Raw genomic sequence first — 18387 nt, 5'->3', positions numbered from 1 at the left:
ATCAGAAAAGAATAAATAAAGCTGTCACTCTTTGCAGATGACATGATACTATACATAGGGAATCCTAAGATGCTACCAGAAAACTACTAGAGCTAATCAATGAATTTGGTAAAGTTGCAGGATACAAAATTAATGCACAGAAATCTCTTGCATTCCTATATACCAATGATGAAAAATCTGAAAGAGAAATTAAGGAAACACTCCCATTTACCATTGCAGCAAAAAGAATAAAATACCTAGGAATAAACCTACCTAAGGACACAAAAGACCTGTATGCAGAAAACTATAAGACACTGATGAAAGAAACTAAAGGTGATACAAATAGATGGAGAGATATACCATGTTCTTGGATTGGAAGAATCAACATTATGAAAATGGCTATACTACGCATAACAATCTACAGATTCAATGCAATCCCTATCAAACTACCAATGGCATTTTTCTCAGAGCTAGAACAAAAAATTTCAATTTGTATGGAAACACAAAAGACCGCTAATAGCCAAAGCAATCTTGACAAAGAGAAAAGGAGCTGGAGGAATCAGGCTCCCAGACTTCAGACAATACTACAAAGCTACAGTAATCAAGATTGTATGGTACTGGCACAAAAACAGACATATAGATTAATGGAACAGGATAGAAATCCGAGAGATAAACCTATACACATATGGTCACCTTATTTTTGATAAAGGAGGTTAGAATATACAATAGAGAAAAGACAGCCTCTTCAATAAGTGGTGTTAGGAAAACTGGACAGCTAAATGTAAAAGAATGAAATTAGAACACTCCCTAACACCATACACAAAAATAAACTCAAAATGGATTAAAGACCTAAATGTAAGTCCAGACACTATAAAACTCTTAGAGGAAAACACAGGCAGATCACACTATGACATAAATCACAGCAAGATCATTTTTGACCCACCTCCTAGAGAAATGGAAATAGAAACAAAAGTAAACAAATGGAACCTAATGAAACTTAAAAGCTTTTGCACAGCAAAGGAAACCTTAATCAAGATGAAAAGACAACCCTCAGAATGGGAGAAAATATTTGCAAATGAAGCAGCTGACAAAGTATCAATCTCCAAAATTTACAAGCAGCTCATGCAGCTCAATTTCAAAAAACCAAAAAAATCAATCCAAAAATGGGCAGAAGACCTAAACAGACATTTCTCTAAAGAAGATATACAGATTACCAACAAACACATGAAAGGAATGTCAACATCACTAATCATCAGAGAAATGGACATCAAAACTACAATGAGGTATCACCTCACACCAGTCAGAATGGCCATCATCAAAATATCTACAAACAGTAAATGCTGGAGAGGGTGTGGAGAAAAGGGAACACTCTTGCACTGTTGGCGGTAATGTAAATTGATACAGCCACTACGGAGAACAGTATGGATGTTCCTTAAAAAACTAAAAATAGAACTACCATACGACCCAGCAATCCCACTACTGGGCATATACCCTGAGAAAACCATAATTCAAAAAGAGTCATGTACCACAATGTTCATTGCAGCTCTATTTACAATAGCCAGGACATGGAAGCAACCTAAGTGTCCATCAACAGATGAGTGGATAAAGAAGATGTGGCACATATATACAATGGAATATTACTCAGCCATAAAAAGAAATGAAATTGAGTTATTTGTGGTGAGGTGGATGGACCTAGAGTCTGTCATACAGAGTGAAGTAAGTCAGAAAGAGAAAAACAAATACTGTATGCTAACACATATATATGGAATGTAAAAAAAAAAAATCGTTCTGATGAACCTAGGGACAGGACAGGAATAAAGACACAGATGTCTTGAGTCCGTGGGGAGGGAGAGGGGTAGGCTGGGATGAAGTGAGAGAGTGGCGTGGACATATATACACTACCAAATGTAAAATAGATAGCTAGTGGGAAGCAGCCACATAGCACAGAGAGATCAGCTCGGTGCTTTGTGACCACCTAGAATGGTGGGATAGGGAGGGTGGGAGGGAGACAGAAGAGGGAGGAGATGTGGGAATATATATCTATATATCTATATATATCTCTATATATCTATATATATATTCACTTTGTTATATAGCAGATACTAGCACACCATTGTAAAGCAATTATACTCCAATAAAGATGTTAAATAAATAAATAAATAAAAGAGAGAGAGAGAGGGGACCAGAAGAGGTATCATCAAAGATGAGAGCTTTGCCTGGAACTTGAAGAATTTGGACATTTAGCAAATCTGGGTGAGGTATTTACTGGAGGTAGAAGAAGCCAGAGAAATGTAAGGATAATGTTTAGTAGAGAGAGATTACCTCCTTTGAACTTGCATGCAAGAGGGTACAAAGTGGAATCGAGAAAATTAAAGGTAAGAAGGTGGATAGAATCCAAATTTTGAGGAGAAATTGGAGTGAAAAACAACTGTCTGACTATTCTACCAGCAATGGAGAATTATTGATAGGTTTTGAGTAGAGGAAGGAATATAATCAGATTGCACTTAGATGACATTTATCTGGAAGTTCTGCAAAAGATGGTCATGAAGAGAGAGTAACTGAAAACAGGGAAGCTAATTAAGTGATTAATGTAATCATCTATGGGAGGAGTCACCAGTATTTGAGCTAGAAAATGGTGATGGAAATGGAGTAGATGAGTTGAAAGCAAAATATATTATGGAGATAAGATAATAGATACTGTCAATTGATTAGATTTGTGGAGCAAAGAGACAACAAATATAGAGTCAGGTTTGTTAACTTAGGTGACTGGGAGGATGATGGTGGCATTAATATAAGTGAGGAAGGGAGGATGAGTATGGAGGAGGAAATGGGGGAGAGTTAAATTTATTTTGGATGTTAGTAATACGATATTTGTGGGGGATAGACTGTTGATGTTGATTAACAGGTGGTTCTTGTTTATGGACTAGTGTTGAGGAAAGAGCTTCAGTCACATCAGTGATGTTTCTTGTAAGAGGTGGATTTATAATGACTGTTTGAATGGGGATGTCGGATACTGATTGGTGAGCTAAAGAAACTAGAGACACAGCGTCTTACCTCAGGCTACTGTAACAAAAAATCATAGACTGCATAGTTTAAACAACAGACTATCTTTTTTTTTTTTTTCAGTTTTGGAGGTCAGGGTCCATGATCAAGGTGCCAGCCAATTTGGTGTATGATGAGAGTGGTCTCCTTGGGTTGCAGGCAGCTACCTGCTCACTATGTCCTGACAAGAGGAAAGAGAGAGCAAGATCTCTGTTATCTCTTCTTATAAGGGCACTGATCTCATTCATGCAGGCTCCACTCTCATGACCTAATTACATCCAAAGACCTCATCTCCAAATACCATCTCACTGCAGGTTAGGACTTCAACATATGATTTTGGGGGGACATAAACACTCAGTCCTTAATGCATAGATATTCAAGTCAAGGAGAAAGTAGCTAAAGTCAGGGTAGAGAAAATTCTTAAAGAAGTTTAATCAGAAAAGGCAAAAGTGATTGAAGCTGAAAATTTTTAGTCATTTCCATAATATTAATATTAATAGAAAGAGAAACATTTAATCTAATTGATCATTGAGGAGAAGCCGGGAATGTGGAAATGCTACCTAACTTTTTTTTTTTTTTTTTTTGCGGTACGCTGGCCTCTCACTGTTGTGATTTCTCCCGTTGCGGAGCACAGGCTCCAGACGCGCAGGCTCAGCGGCCATGGCTCACAGGCCCAGCCGCTCCGCGGCATGTGGGATCTTCCCGGACCGGGGCACGAACCCATGTCACCTGCATCGGCAGGTGGAGTCTCAACCACTGCGCCACCAGGGAAGACCCTAACTTTTGAAAGTATCTGTCATGGCAAGATATGAAATTTGGCTTTACATTAATATCCCATTAATTAAAAAAAAGAAAAAAACAATTCTGAGGCTTTTAATACAAATATTAGTTTAGCCGATTTATAAAGTTTATTTGGCATGGTCTCCTTGCTGAAGATTGTTTCTCTTATTCAGTTCACTTTTGATCTGAGTCTAGTTAGACTTTGTTTGAACATTGAATCTGTGGATTAAGGGAATTATAGACCTAGATGAGCCCCTAGAGATGATTTTAGAGTCCTGTTTTTCAAATTGTGTTCCTAGGAACCCCAGGGATGAAGAGGATGTGTATCACAGTTTACCTTAGATGTGAGAGTGGTGAGTGCCTGAGTGGGAATAGACACACCTCCCATATTACCCCCACCCCACTCTTCAACCAGCCAGATCCACGTGGATTCTGTGTTATATATTGGGTTGGCCAAAAAGTTCGTTTGGGTTTTTCTGTAAGATGGTACAGAAAAACCTGGACGATCCTTTTGGCCAACCCAATATTAGGCTACTAAAATGCCATTTGAAGAAAGGATTTCATGCCTCTATGTCTACACCAATGTGAAAAGCAATGTTCGAGATCGAGATCAAGGTCAAGGGTCTGTAAACTTGGTCTGTAAAGGGCCAGATGATAAATATTTAAAAAGTTGAACTCCATACTGTCTCTGTTACAGGTATTCAACCACTGTAGCAGAAAAACTATTATAGACAATACAGAAAGAAATGAGCATGGCTGTGTTCCGGTAAAACTTTATATACAAAAACATGTGTTGGATTCGTTTATAGACCCTGATCTCTAGCAACCCTCCACTCATTTTACATGTTAAGAAATACAGGTAGAGTGAGATTAAAAGACTTACTTAAGGTAATATAACAGTCGTTGTTATGAGAATGAAACCTCAGTCTCCTCATTCATTTCAGTCACTCTCTACTCCACCCCATCCATATGCAGCGTTTCTCAAAATTCCTCAACATGGTGTTCTGTTCACATTCTCACATTCTGTAAGATTCAGTTAATTATATATCCTTGTTGTGTACTCTCTTCACAAGCAGAATACTTTGCAGGTATTGTCTCTTTTAATGTTTGCAACAACCCTATAATGCAGATATTATTCTCCATTTTATAAAGAAGAAAATGGAAGTTTAGAGACTTGCCCAGTGTCACAATTTTAATTGACTTCTGAATAATCCTTTTTGGCTCAGGCCACTCACCTTAGAATTATCACCTACTCCTCCCTTCCTCTTGGACACCACAGTCAATCAATCAGGAATTTGGCTCTGCCTTCAAAATAGGTTCAGAATCCAGCCACCTCTCATCACCTCCACGATTACCATCTTCTCCTCATCTACTGTCATCTCTCTCCAGGATAACTGCAATGATCTCCTGGCAGTTCCCCCTGCCTCTAGCTTTGTACATTTAAGGTTTATTCCCACCATGGCAGCTGGAGTGTTCTTGTTGAAACATGAGACAGATAATGGCAATTCTCTGCTGAAACCCTGCCGTGGCTACCCATGTCACTCAATAAAGGCAGAAATCCATCATGGCCCTGTATAATCTTCCCAGTCTTAACTCTCTTCCTCCTATCCCCTCTCTCTTGGTACCTAACCTTGTGGGCTTCCTTACTGTTCCTGGGCAGATCTGGCTGGGCCCTGCATTAGGGCCTTGTCTCTATCTGTTCCCCTACCGGCATTGCTTCCCCTCCTCCACCCCATATCCACATGGTCGCCCACCTACTCACCCTCTTCTGGTTTCTGCTTACATGCCATCTTCTCAATAGGTCTAGCTTGAAAACCTTATTTAATATTGCATTCTAAACTTCCTTGCCACATATTTTCCAGGCCATTAAACCAGTTCTATGTTTTCTTTTTCCCATAGCATTTACCAGCTTCTAATATACTATATGATTTATTTATTATGCTTCTTGTTCATTGTCTTACTCTCTCTCAGTCCCCAACCAATGTCCTTGACTGTACAGGGATCTATATTTTGTCAAACTTTGTTTCCTAGTGCTTTGAGCAGTGCTGGGCACTTAGTAGGCACTGAATAAATATTTATTGAATGAATGAATGAATGAAACTTTCTTATTCCAAGGCCAGGTTCTTAATAACTAAATTATATTCTAAAGGAGTGAGAATTAAATGAGGGAATGAATGAACAAAATGAGTGACTCTTCTACTAGTTTGAGAGTTCACTGAGAGAACTTGGGTTGTATGTGAGCATGTCTGGCTCAAAGAAGGTACTTAGTGACTGCTTGCAGAAGTAATGTATATCCTGCAGCACCAATTCTGACATTTGGTAGCCCTGTTACCCTGTAAAATACTTCCCTCCTGTTTTGGCCCATCATGACCACAATTACTTCTCTTAGCCAAAAAAGCCCTTTTTCCCCTTGGCTGAGATTCAGACCCTGCTGCTATCAGCCAGAATGGGCAACAAAAAGGAACTTCAGAGGGAAGGACAACAGTCACTTTCTTTCAGCAGGCTTCCTCCCAGGCTGTTTAAGCCTCTCTCCATGTCCTCTGTTTTAAACCTTTTTGCCTTCCTTGCTTTGCAGGATTCTAACTGAGAGCCCAAAGAGGTGACTCTGGCTGGAAAGTATAAGAGTGGGAGAATCCTGGGGAATCCCTTCCTCAGGAAATACTGAAAATTCTTGTATTTTATATTCCAGAGCCCAGATATTGGGGCAAAATCAAAGAAAATAGCAATTTGGTACTTACAAAACAGCAATTCTGTAGCAGCAAATTTGTCTATGGCAAGTTCAGTCTGAAGACAAAGCCCTGATAACTCCTTCTAATGCTCTTGCACCCCAACCTCCAACCTTAAGTTTTTTCATGTCAACACATCCTGAGTGTCAGAAAATTACAGGTACCAGCTCTGCCCTTAGGAACTATGTCATCTTAGGCAAGTCACTTAGTTTTTCTGAGCTTCATTATATTACCTGTAAAATGGAAATATTAAATCCAGAACATCATGAGAAAAAAACCAAGATACTGTGTTATTTGTGAAATACTTTCTGATTTTCTTTAACAGTTAATTTCTAAATATGTAACAAAATCTCATAGCTCTACACACACACACACACACACACACACACACACACACACAAAATACATCTAAAAATTGGTGAAATCTGAATAAGATCTGTAGTTGAAACTGACCAATGTCAATTTATCAGTTTTGATGATGAATATAAGATATATGGACGATGTTACCATAGGGGAAAGCTGGGGGGAGGATACACAGAATTCTGCATTATTTGACAATGTCTTGCAAGTCTAAAGTTATTTCAAAGTAAGTTTTTAAAAAAGTTAATTTCTGCTGCTTTTTGTCCTCTTGAAACACCTTCCAAATGCTTTTAATAGAACATGTCATACTTAGAACTGCTGGATCTGATTCTCTCAAGGACTTTGTGCTCCTTGAGGGTGCAGTTGCTTTCTTATCTGTTCTTATTCACTAGACTAGCATACTGCTTTGGCACAGGTTGGTGTTCACAAATTTTTATTGATTTTTTTCAGCTCAGAATATCAAAATAAGCAACTTCTCTTCTTAGATACTCTGGTGCTGAAAATATCTGAAAATATTTAAAGAAAATTAGCTTTTGTTGACGGCCAGTCACTTTATATAAAGTTCTTTTAATTAATCCCCATAGCAATCTTATGAGGTATAAACTATAATTCCCATTTTACAGATGAGGAACCTGAGCCTCAAAAAGCTAAATCTACTCGCCAAAGATGGGCAGGATGGAGGTAGATTCAAGCCCTAAGTCTGTCTGGCTCCGAAGTCCATTTTCTTTCATTCATTCATTCATTTATTCAAAAATGTTTATAGATCAATGAGTATTTGTCAGGGGGGTCATTCGCAGACCTTAAAATATAGTCAAGAACAAACAGAAAGATTGCTCCTATTGTGCGGCTGATATTCAAGTGACGAAATACTGATGATAAAGAGTAAATAAAATTAAGAAAAAAAGCACATGGACACAAAGGAGAAAGAACAAGGAAGGGAAATTAAGACAGTGGGGACTGAGGGCAATTTGTAGTAGGAAATAGATGTTCAGGGTAGGCTTCACTGAAAATACAAGATTTGAGCAAGGTTGATACAAGATTTGAGCAATGGAGTTAACTAAGCAGATCTTTGGATAAAGAGCCTTCTAGGTGGAGGAGCAGCCAGTGCAAATGCCCCCAGACTGTGGACATGGGCCTGGTGTGTGTGTGGATAGGCAAAGAGGCTGCTTCGATTGGAGCAGAGTAGGCACATGGGGAAGTAGTAGGAGAGGTCAGGAATGGAATGCAGATCATAGTGGACCACAGAGGTCATTGCAAGAACTTGTGAGGAGTTTGGTTTTGCTCTGAGACAGGAACTACTGCAGGGCTTTGAGCAAAGGAGTGACATAAGCTGACTCACACCTTTATGGGCTCTCTCTGGCTGCCGTGTGGAGCCTAGACTCGGCTGAAGGAGTCAAGGTCAGAAGCAGGAGACCAAATGAGAGGCTGTTGCAGTATTCCAGGCTAGAAGTGGCAATGGCTTCAAAATGGCAGTTGGAGTTGAGGGCCTACCTTTTTCCTAATACTTCTCTCACCAGATGATGGCCTGTCTTTCACTGGTGTTTACAGAACCTCAGACAGTTGGTTCATCAAGCGCAAGGTGGCCTTTTCTTTCTCCCCCTGTACCATGTGGCTCAGATCCTCACTCTTTCTCCTCCCAGCTTCCCACACATGCACCCTGAAACCGGTGCTGCACATCCTAACTCCTTCCTCTGCTCTGGCCCACTGTGTGCCCCGGACCTTGCCACAGTGGCCCCCAGACTCTTTCTTGCCTGCTTGTTCCTGTTGGCTATTGTTATTTTCTCAGACACCTGTTTGCCCTGATCTGTTATATGTTGTGAAACAAAAAGGCTTGCGGTTGCTAATGGATGAACTTGGAAACACAGTGGGGCCTCCACCCATCACCCCAATGCTGGGAGGCTGGAAAACTGACTCTCAGTTTCCACTCCTGCCAGCTGAGGATAATCAACACCTGTCTCATGGGAACATCGAGTGGCCCAATGGGACAACACGTGGGGAGTTGCGCTGCAACAAGAACATTCCGTAGATAATAGGGAAGAGGGAAGAGACTTTGTTCAATGCACACTGGAGCCAAGCACTTAGTATCCACTATCTCATGTGATCTTTACAAGGACTCTGTGGGTTGGTGCTAACCTTCCTGCTTCCCAGATGAGAGAGACTCAAGAATAAAGTAGCCAGCAATGAATCTATTGCCAATTCTATTTTGGGGGTGTGGGCAACCTCCAAAGCAGAAAGAAGGTTCACATCTGTAAAAGACAACAAATTCTTTGCTAAAAAAAAAAAAAAAAAAAATGAAATGATAAAAAGAAAAGCTTGATTTCTCAGGCCTGGGCATGATTGAGTCAATGAGTCAAACCAGCAAATTCTCCAGTGCCTCTGTCAGTGTCAGCCCTCGTGTGGATGTGGACACCAAGTGAGGGTTTCCCACAGCCTGCTGTGGGTGCTTCTCCTTGGCCTACAGAGGGAAGGGTTGTGTGAATGCTTTCCCATGACACCAAAATGCAGCTAAGCAGAAAGGACACATGGCTTGGGGCTGGAAAGACATTTATTACAACCTAGCAATGGAATCCATTTGGCCCAGTCCAGCTGAGAGTGGCAAGTTGGGACAAGAGTCGTATCTAATGATAAAGGACTCCTCTTCATTGTGTGTAGTTGTCTTCCCCACTCCCCACAAGGTGCAGGGCTCATGAGCACGTGGATTGTGCCTGGGGTGCAGAAATATACTGAGAAGGTGGTGCCTAGGTAGCCCTGCCCTGCATGTGTTAATCACCCAGTTAGAAGGCCATTTGGGCTGATTTGTATCTTGTCAACATTTTAAAAACTGGTAATTTTCTCACCCAGAATGTGATATTTCCCCTTTGCCAGAATCTGGAAAGGAGGTCAAAGGAGTTGACATCTCCAAAGCCAGGAGCCTTTTATTTCTTCTGCTGCAGGAGTTTTCTGAATGCTGATAGAAGTATGGCTGTGATGGCTAATCGTATGAGTAAACTTGGCCAGGCTATGGTGACTAGTGGCCTTCCAAGCAAAGATTGTGTTTTCCCAAAGAAGGAATTTGGTCTCCAGATTGTAACATAGAAATCATGTTTGAGTTTACAGCCTTTGAACTCAAGTGGTATTCGAAGGGTGTCTGCTATTTTACTGCAGACTCAGAAAGGTAGACTCCACACCGTTGCCTACTGGATGTCAAGCTGGTAGGGCTGGGGCTAAGCAGCAAGGCTGCAGTGTCTTTAGCCACTCAGCCTTTTGCAACAGGCTTTTCATTTTGTAGGACAGAACTGATTGAGTACAAAAGAATACGAGTGTTGGAGTCAAAGGGCCCAGGGGTATGTCCATGGGCAGATTCCAGACATTCTGAGAGCTTCAGTCCTTTGAGAACTTTGAATTAAGTTGGGGTGCCCATACTTTTCTCCGTAGAGCACCTCCCCTTTTATTTACTGTTGCCACATGGAACCCATATCTTGATTTTATTCACCAAACATATTGAGTGTATTTACTTTCTGTTGGTTTATATTTATTTTATTATTTTATTTATTTTCATTAAGTGATAGTGTTACATGTATTAATTTATTGTAGCAGGAGATGACCTCATTGTGATGATAAAATCCCAATCATTAGCAAAGAGGCAATTTTATAGTTAAATTAGGTGACTTGATATTAATATTGCTATACCTGCTTCTCTTTTTGTCAACTTTTGCCTATCATATAATTTTCCAATTTTTTATTTTATTTGATATATTTATTTTAGGAGTGTGTATTATGATATATGAAGTTGTATTAAAAAAACCTCAGGTTCTGTCCTTTAATAGAGGAATTTAACTTATTTACATTTTTGTGATTACCAGCATATTTGGCCCATGTGAACATAATTTAATCAATGTAAATTACCCATAAGGATAGCTGAACTATCAAAATAGGTTGGGGACTACAAAAGCTCCCTTTCAGTGCTCCTGAAGTCCTTTGGGACTCTAAAATTCCACAATGTTCCTCATTTGTACATGTGGATGCTGGAACCCTTATCCGAGTATTCCCTAAAGTGGTACCTAGGCAAGAAGCAGGGTGCAGCTGAATCATGGCCAGGGAGGCTTCCATTTGTATATTTGCAAGCTGCTTCCCTCTTTGCTTCTGCATCTGTCCTGCTTTGCTTTTGGATTTGTCCTTTCAGATTCCTGGCTAAGGAGATGACTGCCTGAGTGATACTATTTTTGTATTACTTTCTAAGACACAATTATCTCTGTGAAATCCTGCAGTAGCAATTCACTCACTCATCCATATATCCATGCATTTATGCATGCATGCATGTGTGCAACCATCCTTCCATCCATCTTTCCATCCATCTATCCATCCATCCATCCACCCAACAAATATTTACCAGCATACTTCATCCACCAGCTCTTGTTCTGGGTGCTATTAGGAGAGATCACTTCAGTGTACAGGTAAACTATTTTGGAGGTCTAGAGAAATTCTACCCTTGGGGACCACAGGGGACAGTTCTAATCTCCATTTCCATGCACAGCCTCAGCTCTGCAGACCATAGCTTTGTGTTTGTTCTGGCCTCTTTCTCTGAACACAGGCCTGTGATCTGCAGTGCCATGGCTGACCACTATTCTTGGCCTTGGCTTCATCTCATTCTGCTCCATCGTGACAGTTCAGGGCCTTGGAGTTCCTCTGAGGGCTCCTGCCGGGGGTTTCAGTCACCTCCTTCTCTCACTCCTCCCTGAAATCGTGTTTCTGACAGTGAGGACTGATGTTGGCCCCTCTCCTCTCTGAGTCTCAGGCCTTTTGATCATGGTTGCGTTTCTCCAAGTGGATGATTCCTTTTCTTCAGGGGTGGCCCTTTTAAAGAGTGACCCCAGCCTGTAAGCCCATTTGGAGCTGTGGGAAAGGAGCATCCCGTCCTGATGGATGGATATACCTGCAGTCTCCAGAGTGGCTTTGCCCCTGGACCTCACTGCTCATGCTTAGCGCTCAGGCTGAGGCTCTTGCTGCTCAAATATCCCCATGACCCCCTGCACGCTGTGGGTGGTGGCACAAGCCAGGCTTCCTTGTCCTTTACTTCTCTCCTGGATGTGATTGCATGTCTCTCCCTTAGGAAAGAGATTGACATGAAAAACAAACTGAGAGTAGTGTAAAGAGCTCCGTGAAGAGATGGCTGCAGTGCTCTGAATCACCACCTCCCGAGTCCGAGGTGGTGGGACAGGTGAGGTTCAGCAAAGGCTGTCTAGCAGAAGGGCCTGTAATAGGAGGCCTGAGTGGTCGAAGGGGTTAGCGGTAAACTGGAGGGTGGGCAGGAGAGTTTCAGGTGGAGTGAACACCTTGAGAGGTGATCAAAAACCTGGAATCAGTCCCCTGAGCCAGGAGCACTGGGTGTGAGGGAGAAAGTGATGTGGGAAGGAAGGAAAGGTAATCTGGGGCTACGACAAAGGAGCTGTTTCTCACTCTCACTCCTGGGATACTGCCACCCCAATGGGAGGGAAGCACCTGAATCCATAATCCTCTCCTCAAATAAATGAATGTCCTCCAAGGGGTACTTTCTGATTGGACCCTTGGCAGGTGAGTGAAGCAGATGGACACACTTCAAGTCACCTTCCCTTGTCATACTCCACTTCAAGGAACACCAGCCCAGTTCCTGAAAATTCATGTTGCAAAATCATGTGGATACTCTCACTTCAATTCTGTAAAAACAGCCACGTGAGAAAAAAAGGCTGGAAAGAACTACGTAAAAGGATGTAATTATGTTAGGGTGATGTGTTTGCTGGTGGGTATTCTTGCCTCTATACTACGTGGGCTTTCTTTCTTTTTTTTTTTTTTTTTTTGGTTTTGTTTTACTAACTTTAAAATTATTGTAAAAAGAATTATACTTGAATTACATTCAAAAAGGTCTCCGACAGACATCCTGAGTCTGATTTCTAGGTCACGGCCAGAGAAACTCATCTCCCAGGAGGAATTGGTCTTGGTTTGTAATATATTAGCAGAGGCTCTATTAGGAAATGATAAGGCCACATACTGAGGTCTCTAGAAATATAAGTGATTTCTCTGCTGATGGCAAGGAGTGTTATCCTACATCAGCCTAATGAATTTGCTCTTTTCACATTTATGGGTCCCGTTAGGGTGTCTCACTTGTGGTGGTTGCTATTTCAGAAAATGGAAGGAAATTCAGCAACACTGTTTGTGATGTGGCTGCAGAATTCCCTGCTGGCTGAGGGTCCCAGAGAGCCCAGCATACAATACCCTTTGTTTAAGCATCTGCATCTTTCCCTCAAGCAGGCTGTCAGCTCCAGGGAAGCAATCACCTTCCCTACTCTCACACAAACCAGAAATCGAAGCACAATTTGGCCTCTTTGTCATTTTCAAAAATCAAATCTGCCTAGGGACCAAGTTTCAGCAGCAGATGTTTTTGCTTTATGTTTTATTTAAAGATGTTTAATTTTGAACCTTGTGTATTTCCAATGTGTGTGTGTGTGTGTGTGTGTGTGTGTTTTGTAGAACAGACTGTGTACATGTATAAAAAAAACAGTGATTTATGTGTAACAGTCATTTCATTAACAGCCAGTGCTTTTTAAAAAATTTAAAAGATGAATTAAAATTAATTAAAGATTAATTAAAATCAGATAAATTAAAATTATTATAGTTATTATTTTTATTATTTTACTTAAAGTAATAACAACTACACGACAAATATACCAAATATTCCATGGCAAGCTTTGCACCAAATGGTTTACATATAATTTCTCTTTAAGCCTTATCAGAATGTTATGAAGTAGACAGAGAAATTTAATATCCATTTTATGAATGAAGTTTCAGAGGGGTAATGACTTGCCCAAGTTCTCACGACCAATGAGTAGGAAGCTAAAACTTTAACCCAGGTATGTTTGATGCTACAGAATATACATGAACTATAATCTATGTGATATTACATGTACATATGTGTATATGTGTGTGTATACCTTTATATCATGTTATCTATATATGACATCTGAACTTTCAAATCATTTTCTCTCTGTCTCTCTCTTTCTGTCTTCTCTCTCGCTTTTCCTCTTCACTCCTTCTGATTGTTGACTAAGCCTGTTGTTCAGAGACATGACCTGCAGATTCTCTGAGCTTTAGCTTCCTTGTCTCATGTGCTGGTTGGTGCCAACAAGAGCTGGTGGTCTGTGTAACCACCAAGGCTGTTGTGAGGATTAAGTTTGAGGATGGATGTGAAAGCCCTTTATGAGCCACAAAGTGTCATAGTCACTCTGTCCTGTGCCTTGGGCTGCAAGTCCTCTGGGATGAGGATTTATCTTTCAGGAGAGACAGGAAAGTAAGGAAAACAGGAATCACTGCTGAGCCAGCCTCACAGACAAGCAGGATTTAGAAAAGGTCACATGGGATCCAGCAAAAGTCCAGGAACCAGGATTAGTCACCATCCCAAGGTGGGGGCATCTGTTTTTCCGACTTCAAGATTATGTCATCATAACAACTTCACTGCTCTCTGCCTCTGCTTATGCTGAACCTGCCATTATTGATTAACTTATTTCTATTCCTGTTTCTCCACTTTATGGCTTTTGCTACCTCATAGCTCACAGCCATCTCTTCAAAGTTACTCTGCTTTAGGACCTCTGTTAAGGACCACTGACTCTTTCTGTAGGTCTCATTCTCAAGCAGCCAAGGAAGAAGATTCAGTTTATTAGCATTAGTGTTGTGCTGGTAAATATTTAATAACTGGCTATCTGTAGCAGATTGGGGTGGGAGGAAGTCCTGATCTGTAGAGTTTGTCAATTTCCATGATGCAAATATTCCCACTATGGTTGATTTCAAGCTACCGACACAATGTCACCTGGCTCCTTGAATCCTGAAAATTGAACAGTTGGATCCTATGAGCTAGTATGAGCTAGCTCCTGCCCATCACTTTCATCCCATCTGCCACTGCACAGTTTCTGGTCAGTTTGGGGATTGTCTGGCCTTGAACTGGGTTCCCATCCTGGTCCACTTAACTATGGCCACGGTACCAGGAACATGTGTTGAACCTTTCTCAGAAAGTCCTTGGGTAAGAAGGGGTTTCCAGTGTGTAATAATCTCCAACACAAACATTATTTGTTTAACTCTCATTTTATGGATGTCTCCGAGACCTTAATAAAATAAAAGGAAAACTATAAAAATATAAATCAGGAAATGACTAATGCTGCAAAAGATGTGTAAAAAATATGAAATGGGAATTCAGAGACAAGAAATGTCACTGCCAGGTGGAAGCAAAAAGGAAGGCTTTTCGGATCCTATAACGTTTGAACTGAGCCTTTCAAGGATGGCAAGACTTAGAGATGTAGAAATAGAGGAGAATGTGTCCAGGACACAAAGAACAAGAGCTGGAACAACACATGGACTAGAGAAAGCATGGGATAGGTATGGAGTCAGCACTTCAGTTAATGCAGTAGAAGGTACGTGAAGGGGAGAAGAAGATGATTGTATTATCAAGGAAAGTCATAGAGGACCTTTGGTGTAAACTGAGGTGGCTGGAATACACTAAACTGCTTTTCTCTGTTGTTATTACAAAATAAAAGTGGAATATAAATTTATTTGTGTATTATCTATACCGTTACATGGGTCTATTGGAATAGAATATTGAAAGCTTAGGACAATAAGACTCCGCTAAGGTTCTTGACCTTCTCCATCCTTTTAAACACCTGACCTTATTATTTATATTAATATCTTGCACTAAATAGTGTCAAAAACATGAGGCAGACCATTGGTGAGAATAAGACTGGGGTGAATCTGGAGACCTGTGTCTTAGTCTCTGCTTTGTCACCAATTCGAGGAATGACCTGTGGAAAGTCGTCTCTGCCAACCTTGGTATCCTCACATCTGACATCTTGCAGGATGGTTACTTGACGGTTGCTTTCCTAGACTTTCTGAGTCTATAATCACATACACATGATCTCTCCAACTTTATTTCAGATAAAGTCATTCATTTTGGGATGCTGGAAAATAGCAAAGAACTCTGTGCCTTTGGCATGTATAACTCTCTTTGGGAGATAGCTAATACTGGAAGCACTGCCAGGGTTCATGTGTGATGGTGGATGAGAACTCTGGTTAATCGAATTTTTGTTGTTGTTGTTGTTAAAGTGAAGATTAGCTAGAAAAACCTATATAAACCCTTGCTGTTAGCAATATGTCTCAAGTGTACTAGTTAACTTTTTTCATCTAAGAAACAGTTTTTTAAAATAAGAAGCCAGGCACATAAGGACTATGTATGTGCCAGCCTCTGAGATAATTACTATAAAACAACATCATATCATCATCATCGTCATCATCGTCATCACCATCACAGCTATCATTTACTGAACACTTATTTTCTGCCAGGTACTGTTCTGAGAGCTTTACATGCATAATTTCAGTCAGTATTCCCAAGAAACATAAAAGCTAGACAAACATGTGGTGGGTTGAATGGTGGTCCCCCAAAAGATATGTCTATGTCCTAATCCCTGGAACCTATGAATGTGACCTTATTTAGAAAAAAGTCTTCATAGATCTAATTGAGTTAAGGGTCTTGAGATGAGGATATCATCTGGATTATCAAGATGGGCCATAAACCAATGAAAAATCTCCTTATAAGAGATATGCAGAGGGGAGACAAATACAGAAGAAGAAAAGATCACATGACATTGGAGGCAGAGGTTGCAGTTGTGTGGCCATGAGTCAGGGAACACCCTGTGCCTCCTTGAGGAGGTGACGAACCGATCATTTCCTACAATCTTCAGAGGGAGCACAGCCCTGTTGAGACCTTAATATCAGATATCAAGCCTTCAGAACTGTAAGAGTATAAATGTCTGTTGTTTTAAGCCACTGAGTTTGTGGTAATGTGTTACAACAGCCAAAAGAAACTAATACACACTTTTTAACAAAGATGAAATCAAAGCATTAAAAGGTCGATTAAACTTACCTAAGATTCCATAGTTGGTAAATGATATTACACGAGATTAACCCAGGCAACTTTAGAATTTGCTTTCAACCTTACTAGAATATTGCATCTCAAAACTCTATCTTCATGGAGATATATAAACTACCAGTTACATTACACTCTGAAATGTTCTTTGAAAATGAGGGGCAAACATAAAGGGCTATAGGAGCACATGAGGGGCATATAACCCAGCTTTTGGGGAGTGAGTATCAGGGAAATTATCCCAGAGGAGATGATGGATATTGGGCTGCTTTTTAATGATGAACATACTTTTCCAGATTATAAAGTGGGGTAAATTTTCCAAGCAGAGAGATCAACCACAGAGGGTGAGAAAGAGCAAAGCACCTTTAGGGAATTTCAGTAGTTAGACATGGCCCAAGGGGTTCTGAAAGAAAGGTGAGAGGTGTGATAGAAGATCAAGGTGGAGAATAGCTGATGGTGGGCCTTATGTGCCAGGCCAGAGATTGTAGACACCTCAGGCCGTTGGAGAGTTTGGATGACTTAGTGCAGGTGATTCCATGATCAGATCCATCTCTTACAGACTCACAGTGAAAAGCACCCTGGAGGATAGAATAGCGTGGGTTGAGAGCGGAGGCAGACTATCCTTTAGCAATAAATGGGATGTGTGTTAGAGTACTGGAGATGGTGATGGAGGAAAGAAAGCACATTTAACAGATTATTCGGAGGTGATGTGAGTAGGATTCAGTGACTAATAGGATGTAAAAGGCAAGAGGAAAGAGGATCATGGGCTGCCTTGCAGGTTTCAGGTTTGGGGAACTGCTCATACAAGAAATAAAGGAGGTATACAACTGGGGGTAGAGGCAGGGGTGGAGTTGGAGATAGTGAGTGTGAATAAGTATTTCACTGATGGCTGAGGGCCTCTCCATCAGGGTTTTTATCATGAATGTGTGATAAAAGCTCCATATGATCATAGCTTTGGAATTACATTGTAGTACACATGGAATTTACAATGTACTCCAAGAGAAGGAAGAAGAAGGGAACTAATATTGACTACCTACTACAGGTTGGGTGTCTAACTTACATTATCTTACCTTATCCCAAAGTAAGACTTCCATATAAGTGTTATCCATATTTGATAAATGAGGATGCCAATTAAGATATATGGGGATATATGTATATGTATAGCTGATTCACTTTGTTATAAAGCAGAAACTGACACACCATTGTAAAGCAATTATACTCCAATAAAAATGTTAAAAAAATAAAATAAAATGTTAAAATTATAAAGTAACTGGACCAATGTCACAGGGTTAGTAAATGTCTGGGGAGCTCTGATTTTAGATCCCATCTTCTTTTTTGCTGCCTTTTGGACATAGAGGCAGAATGCTCTTTGACTCACACCTTCCGCATTTATTAGTCTGACCTTTGGAAATTTGCTTAACCACTCTATGCCTCAATTTTAGCAGCTGTCCAAAGGGGATAAAAATAAAGGTGCTTGTTCTCCCTAACTCAAGTTAAAGTCTATGAGTGAAATCTCTGCAAATGGTAAAAGCCTAGAAGAATATGAGTAACTGTTTATGTGAGTAGCCTAGACTTTTCCAAAAA

Source organism: Phocoena sinus, chromosome 5, assembly GCF_008692025.1.
Source record: "Phocoena sinus isolate mPhoSin1 chromosome 5, mPhoSin1.pri, whole genome shotgun sequence".
NCBI classification, from domain to species: domain Eukaryota; kingdom Metazoa; phylum Chordata; class Mammalia; order Artiodactyla; family Phocoenidae; genus Phocoena; species Phocoena sinus.
This window is presented reverse-complemented; position numbering follows the sequence as displayed.